Source organism: Rhinoderma darwinii, chromosome 10 (assembly GCF_050947455.1).
Source record: "Rhinoderma darwinii isolate aRhiDar2 chromosome 10, aRhiDar2.hap1, whole genome shotgun sequence".
Taxonomy (NCBI): Eukaryota; Metazoa; Chordata; class Amphibia; order Anura; family Rhinodermatidae; genus Rhinoderma; species Rhinoderma darwinii.
Genome location: NC_134696.1, coordinates 24,881,063 through 24,903,742, shown reverse-complemented (window position 1 = coordinate 24,903,742; position 22,680 = coordinate 24,881,063). Strand labels below are relative to the sequence as shown.

General features: G+C 44.5%; 1 protein-coding gene across 2 annotated transcripts in view; it reads left to right on the top strand.

Annotated features, from left to right (window-relative positions):
* The window catches only part of FOXJ3 (forkhead box J3), a 69,268-nt gene that overhangs the window by 5,412 nt on the left and 41,176 nt on the right, over window positions 1-22,680 (top strand). For both annotated transcript variants that reach the window (XM_075839527.1, XM_075839528.1), the window contains one exon: window positions 20,701-20,767. The gene's annotated coding sequence lies outside the window, so the exon portion shown is untranslated. The remainder of the gene's footprint in view (window positions 1-20,700; window positions 20,768-22,680) is intronic.

The window sequence follows — 22,680 nt, the reverse complement described above, 5'->3', positions numbered from 1 at the left end:
GCCTAAAGTGGTATTCCAGCCTTTAGCATTTTTTTACCTATCCACTGTGCTCAGATTTTTCCTTCCACCTCATAGATTTTGAATTGAGAGGCACTCCGCATGCCCAGCCTCCGCTCCATTCAAACTCCTCCTAGCCACAATCTTGCGGTTGGGCGAACTTGGGTTCCCCGTTGTAGGGATCCTAGCGCTTGGACCCTCACCAATTTAGCGTTTTTCAGCTATCCAGTGGATAGATAAAAAATGCTAAAGGCAGGAATACCCCTTTAACTTACATGTCGGCAAGGGTTTAAAAGGATTTTCCCATCTGAGACATTTTATGTTATATCCACAGGATATACCAAAAATATCTGTTAGGTGGGGTCCCCAGAGGTGGAAGGTCTGGGGTCTTCTCTCTTTCAGTAACTCTGACTATAATGAAGATCGCCAGGCACCATTCACTCTGCGCCAGCCTCAACTGGCAGAATGGAGGCCATAGGACCCTTGTTTTCCCGATCCAGAGCTCACTTATAGTATTTATCAGACAGCTGGCGTATAATTGGTACTAGGTGCCACCCTCTCCCCAATACATTTTTCTGGAGAATTATAATCCCGAGCCAGATATTGAGAGGTTAAATTGGAGAAACTTTTCTGAGTAACTTTTCCTTGGCCGCCCATTGTTTCAGGCTGGTGCTGTATGTTGTAAGTTGCGGTTTGGAGGTGTTTTCAGATCTGACGTTATCAGTCCACATCTACAGAGGAGACTTCCTTCTGGTCCTGCAGCATTTGCTCTAAAAATCGAGCTGACTAAACCTCTCTCTGCATTTTCACTATATTGGTTATTACAGGTTTGTTCCATGTGAGTGATTCGTTATCTCTGCTATTGACCGTGAATCATAGTAAGAGGTGCGAAATGTTCCGTCACATACAGTAAGTATCAGTCCCATTTTAACAGAAGCAGAAGAAAAAAAATCCCTCCTGCAGTGACTTTCTGTTTCAGATGATAGATTAAGTTTCTTGCAAAGTATTTGAGTATTGAGAATTTACCGGACGTCTAGTAGTGGCGGGAGGGCATGTATAGAAAGCGTTCATATAGGGAACCTAGAGAGAACATCAGTCAAGGAGACAAGGACCATGCTTGCGTTTTAATAAACCAATCAGACCTGTAACTCATTTATAGCAGCACAGAATCAACTAAAAGCACTAGAGATACAAATTAAGAATTTCAGATCCGTCAACAGCAACTTTTTGATGGTTTCCTGCAAACTTTTTTCGTTTTATTTTTTCACTGCAGAGACTTTAGTATACTGAAGTAACAATTGGAAACAACAAAAAGGTAATGAATATATAATACAAAGAGGATAGATGTTCGTTTGGTGATTCTAAAGTGGAGCTGTGGGTTAGTGACTGTATGAGCTGTTCCTTGAGGTTTTTGTACATAGTAAATCTTGGTCCGCAGCGTACAGAACAGCAGCATTTACTTTGTATTGGTGGCACTCTCTATAAACCACGGTGGGAAGGTGAATCAGCTGGTTTGGACTTGTTATAGTTTTGTCTCTCAGAAGGTGGAAGCTGTTTATAGCGCGGTGCTGACGCTCTGCACCAGATTGACCTTGGAGGCCATGTCTGTTCATTATAGACTTGCACTGTATTGCCAGTTTGTTAGTTACACACTCGTGTGAGCCTGGGCATGTCACTGGGGTGTTAAAATCCCAAGGCGGGCAACTAAGGCTACAAGGCCTTAATTGATCTCGTAAAGTAAATCTCCCCTGCAGTAGTGTTACATACTGTTGCAGACTCTGTTTGTCTTCTTGCAGTAGTGTATTGTGCAGACTTTAATATTTTAAGTAGCCTAGCAACCACTTGACTTCCTGTCCAGGTGACTACCATCTCCGTATGTGAAAATAGCGATACCAACATAAGTGGTCACAGAAACTTTCATCCATGCTGCACAGGATTTTTTTTTTAGGTCTATTCCATTCGTCTTCGTCCCTGGATTCAGGTCAACCATTTTTTTTTTCTGATTGGGCCCTCACTGATGATGAGTGAACAGGGCCACACGGAGCGATGCAGCCAACAACCGCGCCGGCACCAGGTCCGGCGAGGCTGTCAAATAGCTTTTTAATAGCCACGCATTATTGAAGGTAAAACTGCCCTTTTTCCTGCAAAATCGTGCGGCCATAAAGGATGTGTTAATGAATGTATGATTATACCCTATTACGACACTGGCGGATACGGCCTGTCCACGTATTACATATTGTATTACATATACGGCCATTTATTTCAATGTAATAATGTACGGCCAGACATTTCGGCTTCTGTTGAGAAAGCGCTTATCTTCATGAGACAACCCCTTTAACCTAAAGGCAATGCCACATGGATATGCCCTGGCCGATGCAGCATCAAATACCCTGTTAATGGCCGTGCGGTATTGTGGTTAAAACAGCCCTTTACCTGCAAAATCGTGCGGCCATAAAGGATGTTTTAAGTAATGGCCGAATGATTTTGCAGATAAAGGGACGTTTTAGCCGCAATAACGCGCGGCCACTAAACAGGATATTTGACAACCGTGCCGAACATGGTTCCGGCACAGTTGTCGGTCGCGGCCGTGTCAGGACTGCTCGGTGTGGCCTTACCCTGAGACTGTAAGCACCGGTTAGACATTGTGTAGGGGCACAACCCCCAACTGGTAACACCCAGTTGTCAATTTATTCATAAATTTGTAAGACGAATAGCTGAGGAACTGCGTAAAAAGATTCTCCAGAATTGTTATTTTATGGAGAATACAGGTACATGTCATACTATTTAAAGGGGTTTTCCCATCAGACACATTTATGACGTATCCACAGGATATGTCAGATAGATGCGAGTCCCACATCTGGGACCTGCACCTATATCTAGAACGGGGCCCCCCTAATCCCTGTTCTGCCGCTCTGTGTTATGACTGAAGCGGGTGATTTCCGATCATGAATTACGGAAACAGCGTAGGTCGCTGAGCTACGCTGTTTCCGTAAGTCCCATAGTAGTGAATGGCAGTTACGGAAACAGCGTAGCTCAGCGACCTACGCTGTTTCCTTAATTCATGGTTGGAATTCACCCACTTCAACCACAACGCAGGACGGTGTTTAGGGGGCTCCGTTCTAGAGATAGGTGCAGGACCCAGATTTGGGACTCTCATCTAGCTGACATTTAAGACCTATCTTGTGGATATTTCCTAAATGTCTCTGATGGGAAAACACCTTTAATGCTTTTTGCAGAGGTGACTCACTTAATACAACTCCGCTGTGATTTCTGGATCGCCGCCAGTGAGGCTTTTACGACCATCATAAAAGTAATTGATCAGAAAGCCTCTTTAGGACCTCCATATAGGTTGATCTTAGGCAGTAAGGCGTGTATAGTGCGAGGGTCCGGGAATTACCTGTAGGAGTAACATAAAAGGGATATGTTTATTAGAGCAGGAGATGCCGCGGTGATCTCAGTATCTTGCTATCCAATGGCTAATGTAAATGCATCCCGTAACCTGTCATGTAGAGAGCGTGGAATCCTGGAATGTGCATAGAAATCATCAGATCGGGTTATTCCCACAGACACAATCTCATCTGTAATACATGTTGGAATGACATTCTGCCGTCTGCAACGCAAGGCTGAAAATATGTCTACAATGCAGAATGTGAAGGCTGAGAGATAGTATATCCACTTGTTTCTGGATTTCTCATTCTGCGTTTCCGGGTCTGGTCTACACTGAATGGCCACTCTTTTGGAGACCCCCATATAGTAGCGCGTTGGACCTCCTTTGGCCTTCAGAACCGCAGCATTTCGTCCTGGCACAGATTCTACTAGATGTTGAAGTTGTTGTGCAGGAAAATTGGCCCATGTGATACAGGATAGCTTCTCGCAGTTGCCGCTAAAGTGTCCGTCTGCCATGGGGTAAACATCTGCCATGAAGGGATGAACTTGGTCGGCCACAATGCTTGGGCTTCGTTCACGTCTGCGTCGGGGCTCCGTTCATGGGTTCCGTTGGAGCTTTCCGTCAGTGGAACCCATGAACGGAATCGAAACGGAAACCAAAGCTTTCCGTTTGCATCACCATTGATTTCAAAGGTGACGGATCCGGCGCCAATGGTTTCCGTTGTGTAAGGGTTCTGTCGATTTGACGAAATGAACAGCGCAGTCGACTACGGTATTCATGCTGTCAAAACGACGGAGCCCTTGCACAACGGTGACAAACTGAAACCATTTCCACCGGATCCGTCGCCATTGAAATCAGTGGTGGTGCAAACGGAAAGCTATGGTTTCCGTTTGTCTAAGTTTGAATTCCGTTCATGTGTTCCCCTGACGGAAAGGTCAGACGAAACCCATGAACGGAGTCCTGACGCAGATGTGAACGAAGCCTTAGATAAGACCTACTGTTCAAACATCCATCCACAGGTATCAGAGGACCCAGAGTGTGCCAAGGAAACATTCCGCACGCCATTACTCCACCTGAACTGTTCACACCGAATAGGAAGGGTTCATCTATTCATGCTTCTTGCGCCAAATTCTGATCCTCCGATCAGCGTGGTGCAACAGAAACCTGGATTCATCTGACCAGGTGATTTTTTTTTTTTCCCACTGCTCAGTGATACAATTTTTGGATACCTTTTCTTGTTTTTGTCCACTGGAGTCTTGCTCTTCTGTTTCCCTTAGACGACAATGGAGCTCACACCGATCGTCACGGTTATAGCGAATCCGTGCTAAGGAATGATGAATTGTGCATTTGGACACATGGGTTAAAGCGCTAACGTGGTATTTGGCTGCCATTTACTTGACTGTGCACCGCCTGTTCTTCAGAACGATTCTTGACGTCCTCCTCTGACCCTTTTTGGCGACGGCTGATTGACGTCCACAGGAGCCACTATTCTGGTTGTTTTTCCTCAATCACACGATTCTCCGTAAACTCTCGACACTGTCGCACAAGAAATCCCCACAAGGTTGGCAATTTTTTAAATACTGTCCCCGGCTAGTCTAGCGCCGATGACCATGCCTCATCAAAGTCACTCAGATCGCTTGGATTTTCCCATTCTGATGTGGATTCACAATGAAACTGATCCACGGAAAACTTGCTCACTTGATTTTATCCTGTACTTCGCGGTCACGTGTCTAATTCTCATACGTGGATGCCCCAATCGTGAAGGGGCAAGTGTCTCTAATAAAGTGGCTATTCAGTGTATCTACACAATGATCTGTGTCCTGTTGGCCACATCTATGAGGTTTGGGCCCATTGTTTACAGGTATGGCACTAAAATAACTTTTATGGACCCCACTCTGATTCCAAAAATTAGAGGACCCCGGTCTCAATTCTGCAAAGTACAAACACTCGCCATTAAAATGAATGGAAAAGGTACACGAGTGCTGCAAATCGACAGAAAGCATCAATGAATGTTGGTGAGAACATGACGGGATGTCGCCTGTAGATAATGGTGACGTCACGTCCTATGAAACTAACACTTGCTGACCAGCACCGAGGCATGAGGCAGATGTGCTGGAAATGTGTTTGGTAGAATGAAAATAGGGTCGTAAAGCACAAGTGTCCACAGGGCGTAGGCCAACTTTATCCTACGGACTCCAAAGTAAATAGTCTCGTCCTACTATGCAGCTGCCTAGCAACAGGCTCAGGTGACTACTCTAAATCTCCACGCTCCGTTCACATCTGTGCTAATGAAGTACTGGTGGTCGGCATTGCTGCGTGCCAGTAGCACTTCTCACACTGGCCCCCTTTGTAGCTATAGGGTGTGTATATGACCGCGCTGCCAAAACCGCATCAAACAGGTGAAGCCAATGGTTTCAGAGTGCGTCACTTGTACAAGCCGCGTGGCTGAAAAGCTCATGGCAAAACCGTGGTGGAACCATCTGCGGTTTTGCCACGGTATTTGCGGTTGTGACCAGGTGGTGTAACCGTACCCTAATGGGGTTGTCATAGGTCCTGGGTTCTCCCTCTTTGAGTTAGAACGGCTCCTGATCTAGTGGACCCAGCTCGTCCTTGCGTTACACGGCCGGCTGTTCGCTTGTTTTCATGAGACAACTCCTTTAACCCCTTAATGACAAGCAAAATGTTTTTTGTTTTTGCCTCTGCGTTTCAGCAGCCATGATCTTCTTTTTTTTCTTTTTTTCATTGATGGGGCTGTATGAGGCCTTGTTTTATGCAGGAGAGATTGTTTTTTTTCCTGCGCAGTTTTCAGGTACAAATACATTGTGTAATTTTTTTTGCTGCGGAATTCTAGAAAATAGTGGTTTTCCCACATTGTTTTTTTTTTTTATACCGTTCACGTTTCACGCTGAATAACCTGTTAAATGACATTTTCAGGTGTTTATGGTCACGTAGATACCTTATATTTGTATGTTTTTTGTTTATATGTAATGTATGGGCAATAAAATATGGTTTTATGCAAAGTAATTATTTTTTGTTACATTTTTTTATTTTATTTTTTTATTCCCACGAAGGGATAATTTTTTAAAAACAAAATTTTCCGCAACGCAATTCGCTGCAGAAAATTAGCTGCAAATACAGTACAGCAAAGTGAATGAGATCAAACAAATCTTCTACACACCCTGTGTAAATACAGAGCGGAACAAATTCTCCGAAATTGACCTGCAGTGTGGAATTTTATTCCGTAGCAATGTCAATTGTATTTGCGTAAACGCTTATTTTTTTTTGCGGGTTTGTCCTATTGAATTCAATGGGAAGGTAAAACCTGCAATAAATATCAGTTGTCGCGTTTATTGCGGTGGGTTCACAGCAATTCTGCAGCAAAATCTAAACTCAGGGAAAAAATTTTTTTTATACTTACCCAGATGTCTGTGTTTCTTCCTCCTGGAATGAGGCTTCATCCCATGTGACCACCGCTGCAGCCAATCACAGGCTGCAGCAGTCTCCTAGGATGAAATGTCATCCCAGGAGGCCGGCCTGCTAGCAAGCCTGCTAAATGCTGCCGTTTTCCACAGCGGACGTTCTGGCCGAAAAACTGGCGGTTTTTCACACGGAACTCCCTGCGTCGCAAAGGGTGTATACGCTGAGTGCTTTTATGCAGCGTATCTGCCCCGTGTGAGTGCAGCCTTCCAATGTTTTAGCATACCCCTGCAGGCTTAGGGCCTGTTCACACGGAGTATTTTGACAAGCTTTTTGTAGCAAAAACCGCTCTGCAAAACTCGTCAAAAACCGGCTGATTTCAATGGGGGGCGGTCCCTATGTTCGCGCGTTTACGCCTCTGATCTCCCGTTGACATCAATGGGAGGCAGAGAAAGCGTATTTCGCTGAGTTTTTTGCCCGTAGCACTGAATGGGTGCGAGCGAAAAATGCGGCCAAAATCACGGCAAACGACATGCAGGAAGGACAAAATCTGCCTCAAAATCACAAACGGCTGACGTCCCCAGGGCTGACTGCAGAGTATTCCTCCAGTCTCTGATGTGTTTCCTCCGATCCCTGCTAGATTCAAAAGACTTTACTAAATTCAGGAGCTGTCAAAAGACGGTGGGCGGTCGGGAATGGGTTAAAGAGAACCTGTGATTGGAGCAATTGTAATTATTCTATTAGGGAATTGCATGACGAGCTATAGAAAGTACTAAAGTCTATAGGGTTGAATGGATTCCATAGATGCTACACCCATCTGCGGGTTATCAGATGTGTATTGGCTTTTCTCCTGATCTTTAATCGGAAGGTATAGAGTTTGCTGTATATAGACTATAATGTCCGGCTTTAGATATACTTGGGACTGGTTTGATATCTCCAGGTTTTCAGTACTTGTGTGTGACCTGACCCTGTCTGGAGACAATGACATAATACCAGGCACTTGTCTTGATGTAATTCGCTCGTCTTGCACGGTTATTGTCGGTCCGCATTATAATAATTGCCGGCGCCCTGAGCATGGTAAAGGTTGTTGTGACTTACGTACTATAAGGCTGTATTCACACGAGCACATTAACGTCCGTAATGGATGGAGCGTATTTCGGCCGCTAATCCCGGACCGAACACAGTGCAGGGAGCCGGGCTCCTAGCATCACAGTTATGTACGATGCTAGGAGTCCCTGCCTCGCTGCGGGACAACTGTCCCATACTGTAATCATGTTTTCAGTACGGAGAGGCAGGGACTCCTAGCGTCGTACAGAACTATGATGCTAGGAGCCCGGCTCTCTGCATAGTGTTCGGTCCGGGATTAGCGGCCGAAATACGTTCCGTCCATTACGGACGTAACATGGTCGTGTGAATCCAGCCTAAGAGTATGTTCACACACGCTTAACAAAAAAAGGCTGTAAAATACTGAGCTGTTTTCAAGGGAAAACCGCCTCTGATTTTCAGCCGTTTTCAATGCATCAAGCGTTTTTCGTTGTGTTTTTTTTATGGCCGTTTTTGGAGCTGTTTTTCTATTGTCAATGAAAAACCGCTCCAAAAACGGCTCAAGAAGTGAGATGCACTTCTTTTTACGGGGCGTTTTTTTATGCACCGTTTTTAGAAACGGCACATAAAAAAACGTCCCGTGGGAACAAAACGCAATTTTTCCCATTTGAAATCAATGGGCAGATGTTTGGAGGCATTCAGCCCCCGTATTTTCTGACGTTTTTCAGGGCCTTTACGGCCCGATTAACGTCTGGAAATAAGCCGTGTGAACATACCCTAAGAAATAAGGATGACTGGCTGCTGTCACGTCGACACTGATAATGGTAGGTCTATGAGTTTACCTTTGTCAAGTTGGTTGAAATGCTGCTTGGGTAATTCCCAGTTAAGTATTTTCTTGGAAACCTGGGTGACAACCAGTTTGGTTGGCGTTGCACCCCCCGCAAGAGTATTTCCTTCCTTTCTTTTCTTTCCTTTCTTTCCTTTCTTTTCTTTTCCTTTCTTTTCTTTTCTTTTCTTTTCTTTTCTTTTCTTTTCTTTTCTCTCTCTTTTCTCTCTCTTTTCTCTCTCTTTTCTTTTCTTTCTTTTCTCTCTCTTTTCTCTCTCTTTTCTCTCTCTTTTCTTTTCTTTCTTTTCTCTCTCTTTTCTCTCTCTTTTCTCTCTCTTTTCTCTCTCTTTTCTTTTCTTTCTTTTCTCTCTCTTTTCTCTCTCTTTTCTCTCTCTTTTCTCTCTCTTTTCTCTCTCTTTTCTCTCTCTTTTCTCTCTCTTTTCTCTCTCTTTTCTCTCTCTTTTCTCTCTCTTTTCTCTCTCTTTTCTCTCTCTTTTCTCTCTCTTTTCTCTCTCTTTTCTCTCTCTTTTCTCTCTCTTTTCTCTCGCTCCCTACACCTCTCTCTCTTTCTTTAAGTACACATTAGCATTGACAAAGCAAGTGGAAAACAGGCGAGACTGTTGGGTAAATCTTAGGGACAGTCCAGGAGAGGGCTGTAGAAGTCCATGGCTTATCATGATCCTCAGTCTATTGTGTGCTCTGTCCATTGTGGTTTTCTCGGCTTGTCATCCCTTTCTGTCTTGTTATATTCATCCATGGTCAGTGTGTATATAAAATCTCTGGTTGAGTTTATGAAGGCCGCATCCTTACATGACAGATGTGTTCTTCAGATGGCGGCTGCGGAGACTGATGTTGCTGCGCGGTTGTATCTTGCTGCTGTCTATGTACATTAGTAACCGTGACAGACGCGTCTTCTCCTCATATCCAGAGGAAGAACTTATCATGTATATAGAGAACTTACACTATTTTACATCAGTTCTCTGTTTTTAACAATGTCTTTTTGTTACGATGGCCCCCCCAACAATATGCTGATCTCAGGGTGTCCTGTTGTTTGGACTCTCGACACTAAGCTATGGAAAATTTCACCCAGCGATCCATCGCTGACGCTCCAGTGGCACTCCTGGTGCACGTAGCATGTGACCGCTGCAGCCAATCCTATTTCTGGCACTGTGCCAGAAATACAACACATGACCTCTAACCCCCTTTGATTGGTTACAGCGGTCACATGCTACATGCGGTAGTGCTGCGGGAGCTTCAATGCTGGATCGCTGGGTGAAAGGATAGGGGAGTCCTGCTACTTTTTGCTTATTTATCTCAATTGCAGCCAGTTGTTTACAATTTTCACAACCCAGATTACCCCTTTACTTCCACTACCACAGGAGAAATGAAGCCTTACATGGTGCCCAATGATGTGCTGGGTCCTCTTTAAGTATTCTCTAATAATGTGTCTTATGAAGCAGACAACCCCTTTAAGCTACCACCATCGCTGGCGTAGAGGAAATTGTAGTCCAGTAGAGAGGGAGGGGCACTTTCCTTCAAACTTAAAGGGGTATTGAAATTCCTATTTTAGATATTTATGGCATATCCACCGGGGGCAGGCTACCATCGTTCTGCAAATAGATGTGGGTCCCACCTCTGGGACCCGCATCTATCAGCTATTTATGGCTTATCCTGTGGATATGCCATAAATATCTAAGATGGAAAAAAAGAATCATGGGCGTTTTTATGGAGTTTGGCCCCTTTTGTGGCTATAACAACCTCTACTCTTCCAGTCAAAATAGTGTTTGTGAGGTCAGACACTGATGTTGGATGAGAAGATCTGGCTCGCATCCAAAGCTGCTATTGTGTAAAATGTCTTTGTGTGCTGCAGCATTAACATTGACCTTCACTAGAAATAAGGGGCCAAACCCATAAAAACAGCAATAGACCATTACCCCCTTCCTCCACCAAATGTTACAGTAGACCCTATGTATCCCCATGTTCTCCTGGCATCTGCTATACCCAGATTCCTCCATCAGACTGCCAGATAGTGAGACATTATTCATAACTCCAGAGAACACACTGCTTCAGTGTCCAGTAGCTGCGCGCTTTACATCACTCCAGCCGCCGCTTGGCATTGTGTATGGTGATGCAGCTGCTCAACCATGAAAACATTTCAGCATTTGGTGATTTTGCGTGGTCTAGTGCTTCGTGGCTGAGCTGTGGTTTCTACTACCAATGTTTGTCTATGGAGATTACATGGCTGTGCGCATGACTTTTTGCCCCGATTGTGGCTGAAACACCTGAACTCAATTAGTAGGGGTGTCCAAATACTTTTACGCCATGAGCGTAACTTAGGGAATTGCTAGTTAGGCAATCCTTTGGTATTCATTGGTGTAGTTGCCTCCGTTCCGCTCACGGTTTATTGAATTGTGCAGCCTAATCTCTGAGATAATTTTTTTTTTTTCTTCTGTGCATTTCGGCCGTCATTCAGCTTGGCTTGAGAAAACTGTTCAAGTAGAAGGTGATGGGACTATGAGTGCTATAAAAATAGATGTATGGAGCTTCTCGCCGTGACTGGTGATATGAGGATGTCTCACGGTGACAGGTTTGCGGTGTTTGCTGGTATTGGGTGCAGTACGAGAGCTGCAGGTGCTGAGCGCGGTCACGTCTGATAGGCTATGTTCACACTGGTCGGATATGCTGCGTAAAAGTACACAGCGTATCCGGACTAGAACTTACGGGGAATTCTGGGCCGAAAAACACACCAAATTGTGGTGCAGATTTTTGGCCGGAATTGCCGCTGCGTCCCTCTGGTCACCGCGCAGCCCGGCCTCCTGTGGTGATGCTGCAGCCCATGTGACCGCTATAGCTTTTGATTGGCTGCAGGAGTCACATGGGCTGAAACGTCATCCCAGGAGGCCGGGCTGCACAGAGAACAGAGGGATGTGTCGTTATGGCAATATAAAATTTTAAACATTTTATTTTTATTTTTTTCAGATTTGTGATTTTTTTTTTCTGCAAAATTTGCTATTTGTTGCGGCTTTTACCTCCCTGGTGAATTTGAAGGGGGGAAAAACCCCCAAAAATGTGCAACGATTCCGCAGCAGAAATTGACATGGTGCAGATTAAACAAACAGGTCAATTTATGAAAAAATTTTATGCAGCGTGTGGATGAGATTTGTTCAAATCTCATCCACTCAGCTGCTATTGTAATACGCTGTGGATTTTCTGCAATGAAATCTGTTGCAGAAAATCCCCAGCTAAACCGCACAGTGTGAACATACACATACGAAAAACAAAGGGGGGAAAAAAAAAAAAATCTGCCGATCCTGCCTGACTATTTTCTCCTACAGATCACTGACCTGGGGTGATCTTTAGCCGATACATGGAATATGCCGCGTTCTCCGGTGGTCGATACGTCCGCTGAATACTGATCTCTGTAAAATGCTGTTTTTGGATCTTCTCCCAATCTGTCCATTGGCGCTCTGTTAGTCCAGAGCCGATAACCAAAGACTGGTTTCTATGGAAACAGGAAACATGGCAGGCCTTGGTCATGCCCACCACTGGTCAGTCTAGCACATAACCCAGGAAAACCTCAGTGAAAATAATGCATTGTATTCAATAGTTACTCATAGCAACCAATCAGATCAGTTTTCATAAATGTACAATAATTACACCCTCCGCTGCTATTTCTTTTCTGCTGCACTTCGCTGTCGTTCTTGCATTATTTTCCTGAAGCAGGAGGCCCTGGATGAACAGTTCTGTAGACTTCTCCTAGTTAGAGTTTATACTCCTGTAGTGAATAGTATTACAGGAGGGTTGATAATAGGAAAAGACGTAAAACAAGAATGAATACATCCTGTGATAATCATCCAGTCGTCTTTGAATAGCTTCTTAAAGGGAAATCACCCCTTAGGCCCCATGCACACGACCGTAAAAAATCTCCACAATTGCGGACCATAGTACGGTGCTATTGACCGCGGACAACTTTCCGTATAGCTACGGATAGGTGTCCGTGCTGTAGAACTGTGCCAGGAATTATGGAGCATGTCCTACTTTTCTATTTTTACGGGCCGTGCTCCCATACTTTGTATGGGAGCACGGACCAAAAATGCGGCCGTCGGCGGTGGGGCGTGCTCACCATCGCGGGCCCTAAACCCCGTTCTACTGCTCTGTGTTCGCGCTGACGCGTGCGATTTCCAACCATGAAGAAGAAAACAGAGTATCTCGCTGAGCTACGCGGTTTACGCAAGTCTCATAGAACTGAATGGTATTTACAGAAACCGCGTAGCTCAGCGAGCTATGCTGTTTTCTTCTTCATGGTCGGGAATCACACTCGTCAGTGGGAACACAGAGCAGTAAAACAGGGTTCAGGGGCCCCGTTCTAGAGATAGGTGGGACCCGCATCTATATCCTGTGGATACGTCATACATGTCTCTGATGGGTATACCTCTTTAAACTGGTGCACTCACCTTAATAGCGCTTTCTCCCTGATTCCAGCACTGCTTTTTTTTATTTTTGTTTTTCCTGACACCCCCCCCCTATTTTACAAAGATATGGCCCACTGTTGTGTTGGCTCGCTATATGCTCATTTTCTGTAGCTAGCCAACGGGGTGGAGCTAGCTTTCCTGCCTCGAATGCTGACCAATCAGTGCGAAGCAGCTTGAGGGTAGTTTCCGCCAAATTACCATAGAGGGAGCTAACACAACAGTGGGCCATATCTCTGGAACAGGGGGTCCAGGAAAAAAATAAACAGCGCTGGAATCAGGGAGACAAGGCTATTCAGGTCAGTTAACCAGTTCAACTTATATGACCTAGTGACAGGTCCTCTTTAAGTACACAAATGAGATGCCAAAAATCTCAGATTTAGGGCTTGTCCACACGTAACGGAATTGCTGCAGAAAATTTCTGCTTCAATTCCTCAAACTGCAAAAAATGGTGCAGATTTTGCTGCGTTTTTCTCAGTGCTTGGAGACGGTGACATCTCTGAAAAACGCAGCAATTCAGTCACTATCCGCAGCAGGAATTGACATGCTGCAGTATGAAAAATACGCACCGTAGGTGAACTTCTGGTCGGAAATTTTACGCAGCGTGTGGATGAGATTTGTTAAATCTCACCCACTTTGCTCCTGCTATATTCTGCGTATTTTGCGTCCACAGTTCCAGATGGAAAATAAGCAGCAATTCTGCTACGTGTGGACGAGCCCTTATTGCCTATTTTTTGCTCCTTGTTATCCGCCATTTCAATATATGGGGTGTGGGCTGTATACTTGTTTACATTTGGAGGCTGAAAAATCCCTCCTGGCCATGTATAACTGTCCGTTGGATATAATTGAGAGGTTTTCAGTCTCCGGATGTAACCAAGAACGTTTCGATTAATTGACAACAACCAGAGATATTTCAAAAATAGTGAGGAATTGAAAGTATATTCTAAAGTTGCAGATCTTTTCAGTATACATTGGTTCTAGGAAGATTCTGGGTAAAACTGATACTGTGTTATGTCTAGTGCAGGTGCTGAGGGGGCGGAGCATGACACAGTGATATAAAGGACACCAAAGAGAATCTGTGTCATGCTCCGCCCCCTCAGGACCTGCACTAAGAATGGATCTATATTTCCCCATTCACCTGCCATAATGGTGTCTTTTTTGCATGCGTTGGGCTGGTATGGGTCGGCATCCTCAATCTCTTCTTTTTCGCTGTATGGAACAGCTGTAGTGACTGGTATTTCAAGCAGATGCGTACGGTGAAAAATGTATACCACACAATGTACGTGTAGTTTTTTTTTTCTGTTTTTTATACTATGGGATTCTATGGTCAACATATACCACTGTATGCCTATACAGTGGCACACGTCACTGATTTAGTTTGTAGGTGTGCGTCGGCAAAGCTTCCTGTCATATATACCTCCGACGGAAAGCTGGAATAATCGAAATCAAAATTCAGCGCTATTAATCAACGTCATCTTGCGAATTTCGGTTTTATCAATTCTTTTCTCCCGGTTTAAACTGTATCTGCATCTTCAGGACGCAGATACATTTGAACCCAGTGGTAGAGCAGGGGCCGTAAGGTCGCTGCTCTACCATTCACTATGTATCGCTGGACGCGAGGCAGTCACGTCCTCACGCGTGTCCGCGCCGAGCTGCACAGACGAGAGGAGCAGAGGGATCTCCTCCACTCGTCATTGGAACGGGGTTAGGAGAGTATGTATATTATTATTTTTATCGGGCACTATCAGGGGCAGCTGTGACGGCATTATACTGTGAGGAGGGCAGTTATGGGGGGGAATTATACTGTATGGAGGCAGTTCTAGGGGCAATAAACTGTGTGGGGGCAGTGTCGGGGTATATTATATACAGTAGTATACATCATCTCGGGATATATATTCAATAGTGTAGCATGCAAAAGGGGTGTGGCCTAAATAATCGTTTAGTAATCGAGGTTACATGTTAAGTTAGTTGTGACTTTGATTTAAGTCGTAATCGCCCGGCCCTGCCTAACACGATCAGCTTTTACTGTATTTCTTTAAATCCGTTTATGGAAACTAGCTCCAATTCGCAGGTGCACTTTAAAGATTCCTGAAAAGGTTTATTGGAGGTGACACCCGCTCGTCCTTCGCATTCGGTCACCGCTCCCCTCTACAGATCATGGTTGCAGCTTTTATGATGTCCTGATCTTTTTTTATTGTCGCCGGCTTGTTCTGCAGAAGTGTTTATTGCGACACAAGGGTTGGCTATGAATGCAGAACCGAGATGTGGACACAGGGCTTCCCTTCTGCTTTCAGCACGTTTTTAGTCAAGCGCTTCACCCCCCTCCTCCAAAGAGACTGAATGCCCTTATTTTGAAGAACCATGTGTCCTAACAGGGGACTCCCATATGTCTATTGTCCAAATGTGAATCCATGCTAATGCCAAGCAGGCTGCCCGTCACTGCCCATCGTGATGCATTGGAACGTCGGATAATACTAATACAAGGCAGCTGAGGAGCGTCTCCCCCATAAGGCATTTAATTCATCCGTCTCTTGTGCGATCTGTCTCTGGGAAAGCTGGGTGACAACCAATACAACATCCTGTCGTTCTGCTGCTGCTTCGTTTTCTGGGAAAGTTTGGAGACAACCCATATCGCCACTACAAAGGGTTAGATACCCAGCTTTCCCAGAGTCCTGAATGGCTGATTAAAAGAAGCAATATGGCAGTAGGCATTTGACATACGTTTTCTTGGGGTCTGACCCTGTGAGAGCTGTAATGAAGGCCGTGTTTTTTCATTCAACTTTCCAAGAAAGCGAAAATAAACATGTTAAATAGAATTGATTGGTCAGAAAATCAAGGATTTTTATATTTTATGGTCATTCTCTATATATATATATATATATATATATATATATATATACAAAGATTTTTAGTTGGTACGTTGCACTCCCAACCTTGCTTATATAGTATTTATTGTTCCCTGTTATCAGCCATCTCGGTTATATTTGTATGTGACAAAACAGGGTGACTACTAAGGGCCGACTCACACCTGCGCTCGCCATTTCGTTGTTTCGTTTTATCAGAGGAGCAGAACAAGCGGATAACCGGAAGCGCTAGTTCCATTGAACCATGGACACCCCCGATGGAACCCATTGACTTTAACGGGTTCTGTCTGGTTGCCTTCGGGGTTGTCTGTGGTTTTACTGGAAACAATAGCGCAGCATTCTAAACTGTTTCCGGTATTTTCAGCTGGATCTGTGACGGAGGAACCTAACAGCGCCTCCAACGCGGAGGTCAACCGGCCCTAATACAGCTTCCATTATAAGGTGGTCATCTAGCAGTTATGTTTTGCTGCTTCTTGATCCGCCCAGTTTGCCAGTCCATAGAGGCAATGGTTAAATACATTTCCATAAACGAAGGGGGTACCGATCTTTGGGATCCCTCAGTAATATTTAAAGAATCCCTTATGGCAAAACTTTTGCCCCAAGTTTTGGGTGCTCTTCCATTTTCCATCGGCATCCTTCCTTTTTGAAGACTTTCAGAGGTCATGTGACTGTAAGCCGCCTTCGCTGCCGCTGCTCTACTTGGCACTCAGAGGGATAAACTCTGGTGCCAAGCCCTAGCCATTTTTCTCTCTGCTATGGGTAATGCATATACTGCTGTGGATAGAGATAAGTTATACACAGGGTGTAGAAATAGTAAGGGCTCGTGACCATGATGTAATGACTGCCAAGTAGAGAGGCGCCAGCGCAAGCTACTCACGATCACATGACCTCTTCAAAAATCTGCTAGCAAGAATAGGGAGGAGCATATCACTGCAGGATCAGACTACACACAGGACTTGTTTGTAGTCTGTAACCATGGATACGCATAAGTCTTCATAGGCGCTGAATTTATAAAACGGTAGGATATATTTAATAAAGACTATCTGCAAAGTTGCTTCATTTTTTATTCTAGATGCATTAGAGCAATAAAAATGGATAACCACCGTACACATAACCTTTTATTGGGACTAAACCAATCGCAGTGCTGATCCCTTCCGGTAATTACTGTGACTGGTATTTACCATGCGTTATAAACCGTGTGTCACCGCCTGACCGGCACGGTCTTGCTGTGTATATAGTGGATCGTGTGTAATGAGCGGCTTCTTTATTATCTGATGGAACATTCAGCCTGTAGGACTGGTTATGTGGCTGCAGCACACACTGGGGTTCTCCGGGCTACTGTCCCCATTTCTATTATTAAGTCTTGTCTCGGAATCACTCTCAGACCGGTATGGCCTCCTTCACGCTGCTGTAGAAACATGCAGTGACTCATACAGAACCCAGATGATGAGTCACGTTGAAAGTCAATATTTTCAGGAATCTTCGTGTCAGCTTATTTTAAAGGTCCCAGGTACGAGCGTGCCGAGAGGTGCTGCTTAATAATGCAGACGGCTGTTTTTAAGCTGCACTGATCGCCTTGACTAGATGCACTGGGAACTCTATTAGATCTGATGGTCCTTAACTGTGTGCGGTGGCCCTTTAACACTTACTACAGTCACGTATAACTACAACTGTTTCTAGGGATTTGTGAAATAATAAAGGAGTAATCGTTCAGAGAGCAAGAATTTTTCTGACCTTCCTGTCACTTTTCCTATTGAAAATCACGACCAAGTCTGAAATGGCTGATTACAGTGAATGATAGATTTTTTTTTTAGCTGCTTTGTAACTGGACACGAGATTATCTTTAGGTTAAAAGGGGTGTCTAGTATTAGAAAGCAGCCAATGCTTTCTTTATAAAAACAAAACAGCGCCCCATCTGTCCACAGGTTGTTTGCGGTATTGCAGCTCAGCCCCATTTACTTCAATGAGAGTGAACTGCAATACTGGACACTACCCGCTGACTAGTGTGGCGCTGTGGTTGGAAGGAGCCAGTCCTGCTTTTCTAGTACTGGATAAATCCCTTTTAACAATATGATCGAAGAGGACAACTCCATTACTAAAGGAGACTCTCCCTGTAAAACATACAGTACTTCGAAGATATATCTATTTTTTTTTCCTTTTTCGGATTTGTGTTGCCCTTGGACATTTTTAAGCCCTGTCCGCTTCAACCCGGGAATGCCCACAATTTGCCAGAAATGACCCTTTTAAGGCAAATTAGTATACCAAGGATAAAAAATTAACAAAAAAATACCCGGCTGTGAAAGAAAATCCACAGAATCATTCATCCTCCTTGATTCTGCGTTATAAATGTTACAGTGGGTGTACGCAGAGGTATAAAATGAATCTTGAAAATCCCCGTATATGTTTAGCACGTCCATCGTGCAATCAGGGGTTAATCAGATTTTGAGTCAGTATTGTACAGCGAAACTTAAAATGTAGTTGTCTGTGTAATTTTGTTCACAAAAAAATATAACACGATGGACCCGTTATAAGTCAAAAGGATCTTTTACAAAATGGATCCATTCAAATCCATCATAGTATTGGGCCCATACGTTGTTTGGCCAACAGCTATTCCTCACGAATGCCCAATAGGCACACGCATGTGTTTTTAATAGGGCAACGCCATTTCCCATAGCGACAAAGGATCGGGCATGTTGAAATCCAAAATGGCCAATCCTTCTTTCCCCCGACATCCTTGGCACACCAACATAGACATTAGATAATGACCCCCGTCCCACCTGAATTGTTGACTTTCATATTATGTGTATGAGCATCTTTTATGCCTAATTTTTAATTCTAGATGCATTAGAGCAATAAAAATTGAATATTTTATGGAAGGCATGACACTGTACCGGACAGATCCAATTGTTGACCGTCAGACCCCCTTGACTTATAATCGGGTCTGTCGGGTAGCCATGCTGTGCAGATACAGAAAGCAGAATCTCTTACCTTTTGACTGTACGGAAGTGAATTTAGCAAGGGAAAGCCCAGGAAGTGGTCATGTGGGCAAATAACATGACCGCCGCCATCTTACGTTCTATACAGACGGAGACCGACCGCTATGTATACACTTCATAACATTGAAATTACAACACCAAGAAGGACAAACCGTAAGTAGCGGTGTCGCTAAGATCTGCAAATGATCACATTTTCAAGCACCGAGCTCCAAGCTGTGGCATAAAAGACAAATTCTAAGGAAAGTTTTTTGTTTGTTTTTTTTTAGCCACATAAAACCTCAAAAATGTGATTACGTGGTGTGGGACGCCTACCGTTCATCCACATGTCCGTTATCGCCACTTGTCGCAAACTGAGCACGACAGACTCCTTGAACTGAGTGATCTTGGTTTATCACTCCGGCAGATCGCTACGCGCCTAGGCCGAGATGTCAGCGCTATTCAACGGTGCATGTCTCGAAGGTTGGGAGAACGACGACGAACGGGAATGATAGCAGGAGGTGCGTGGAGGTGAACTTCTGCACCGACGGATCGTCTGATTGGAAGAATGGAGCGTAGTGATCCATTCTGTACTTCAAGTGAAATTGGACGTCACATCCCAAGCCTAGGGCGGCAGCCGGTGTCGACACAAAAACTATCAGAAGGCGTTTGCACGACAATGGGCTATGAGCCAGACGTCCGATGGAGGTCTATACTCCTCAGCGATGAGTACCGCTTTTGTTCACGGACGCAATGATAGCTGGAGATTGGTCTGGGGAACATGTGGGCAACGCCATGAAGAGGCCTTCACGAGGGAACCTCACACCGGTCCTACTCCCGATTATGTGTGTGGGGGTGGCATAATGTACGGTAGCCGGACCTCTCTAGACTTTATTTCAGGTACACTAACAACTTGGCATTCCATAGATTTGGTTGGGGAACCAGTGGTACGGACATTTCTCCGAAGTGTCCCAGCATCTATTTTTCAACAGGACCGCATGTTGCTCGTGCTACTGTGAGCAGCCAGCGTAGTCTAATCGTGCTACCATGGCGTGCAGCGTCTCCGGACTAGTCTCCCATCGAGCACATCTGGGATGTCATTGGTCGGCAATTGCAAAGGGAGCTGCCATCAGCCAATCATGATGATCTGCGTGCACAAGTGCATTCAGCATGGCATAACCGTCTGACAATCATTAATAACCTCATTGATAACATGCCAAGGCATGGAAGTGCGTGTATTTCTGCGCGTGGCGCTCATACTCGATACTGAATAAATCAAGATGCTTGGAATATTTTGTTTCCCTCTTTTTAGCATTTTCATATAATTAACATGTCTATCGATCCTGTGATTTCCACAATTCCAAAATTTTTCCTTCTTGGTGTTGCAATCTCAATGTTGAGGAGTGTATATAGCATCCATGGGCAGCAGGGGACCTTCTGGGGTAAGACATAATGGCATTTTAGGACATTTTACTATAAAGTGGCCAACCCCTATAACTTCCATAGAACAGAATGACGAGAGCCGCACACCTGCCGCGGCCGTATCTCCAGTCATTCTCCGTCTGGATGCGGTGGTCGTGGATATGCCATGAATGTCTGCGATGGGAATAATAACGCTTCAACTATATAGAACTAAAAGCCGTGTATGAGGTCAAACTGTGCTTGAAATGTCCCTTTGTAAGGTAGCCTCTGTCCACATTGACCTGTTCTCCTGTTTTTTCAGCTGGCTTACTTCCTGTCCAGATGGGTTTACATGAACGGAGCTACGCATATGTGACATCACACACGAGGTGAGTTCTCTTACTACATACGCGTTTTTTGTTATATTAACATATACCACAATATTTCCTTAATTTCTAACCGGTTCCCGACCGCTGGCTGTGTATTTAGGGCCATCGGTCAGGGTCCTTAAAACCCGTGCCATAGACCTATTTACGGCGTGGATTTTACCTTGGTGCCCGAGCGATCGGGCAGCTGAATGACGGCTCTCCGGCAGTCAGTGACTGCCGGGGACCCTGAGGAGAAGATAGAAGCAGCTTTCGCTGGTCACATGATCGCCGGGTGCCGTTAGTGGCAGGCTGCTGCTGGGTCTTACGGCCCTATTAGTGACAATAGTCACTATGAGAGGGCTGATTTGCCCTGTGCAGCCCCAGTTACAGTGGAAAAACATGGTGTAAAAAAATAAAGTCCCCCAAAGGTCTTTTCTGACCTTTTAAGGGACAGACCATAGTAATAAAAAAATAAAAGTAAAGTAAATTGCAATTTTTAAAAAAATAATACACAAAATACCCACCCCCAAAAAAATGTCGTCCCCCCCCGCCAATCATTGTCATAACGCTAGCCCTTGACCAATTACCCTAAAATAGACATGTAATATAATTTTACGGTAGACAATGACTATCACAAATAAAAGGTCTATTTTAGAGTAACACTGTTACCAGAAAAAAATAGCTAAAAAGTAAAAAAGCTTCCTTTTTTACTATTCTTTTCAGATTTTAGCCTAAAAATGCTAAAATAGCAAAAAGGATGTGTATAAAAAAAAGAAACCTGCATTGTCTACGGAAAAAATAACGCAAAAATCACGTCGCTAGCCCAACAAATAAAGAAGTTCTAGCCGTTTAACGAACGAGTGCTAAAAAGGGCTAAACGGTGTCTGGTCCTGAAGGATCAAAATAGCGCGGACCTGAACCTTTGACTCTCTACATGTTGTGAAACTACACCTCCCAGCATGCTCTGACAGCCTGAGGAAACATAGGATTGGTTAAAATCCAGCAGGTCTCCCTTCTACGGGAGATGTCCCCATACATATTATATTGGCCGTAATAAGGCTTCCATAGAGGTGCATGATTCCTCCACTGTACCTCTGTATGTCTCCGATTTCATAGGGAGGCATACAAAGGTTCGTTCTGTCTAATTTTATTCAAATCCGACAAAAAAATTGCGACATGTTCCATCGGACTTCGTATAAGGACGCATTACTTCTAGCGGAGAAAATCGCCGTACATACCGAGGTGGATCGAGCCTATACGCCAATGCACAAAAAGCTGTACGGCTCTGAGTACGGGGCTCTGCAGTGTGCTTGTTCCATAATACGTATGGGTTTTATTCTTTGGGCAATCATTTTTTATTAGAAGAGTCCTCCGACGATAAGCTGATCGCAGGGTGTATCGTTGATGGGACCCGCAGTGATCGGCTGTAGTCTATGGGGGAACACATCAGCAAGTTTTCAATTCTGCAGCGCCACTACAGGGGAAATGAAGCATTACACCATTCTCATTGACCTCATCTAAATGCCTATGTAATGCTTGGATGTGTTGGGTCCTCCAACCTACAAAGAGGTAGATTGGGGTCCTGGCGATAGACCGGAGCGCAGCATCTTTTCTGGAAAGGCTCGTGTGTATTGTATGATCTATGGCCACAAGACCTGAATGTCTTCTCCGTGCACCTTCCCTCCAGCACGCAGGACATCGACCTCTTTACTTTGCATTTAGTTCGTAGCTTCCAATCCCATACGTCTCATCCGGTCTTCTGATGACTTCATTATCCTGCTCCATTGGAGCATTAATAAGAATATTCAGAAGCTTTATTGGCATTTTTACATAATGAGGAATTCTCGTTAATAATGTGGATGGGTATTATGCTAATCTTGAAGGCTTGTTCTGTGGGTAATCATTTGAATATACCTGTGGGCAAGAGGATGAGA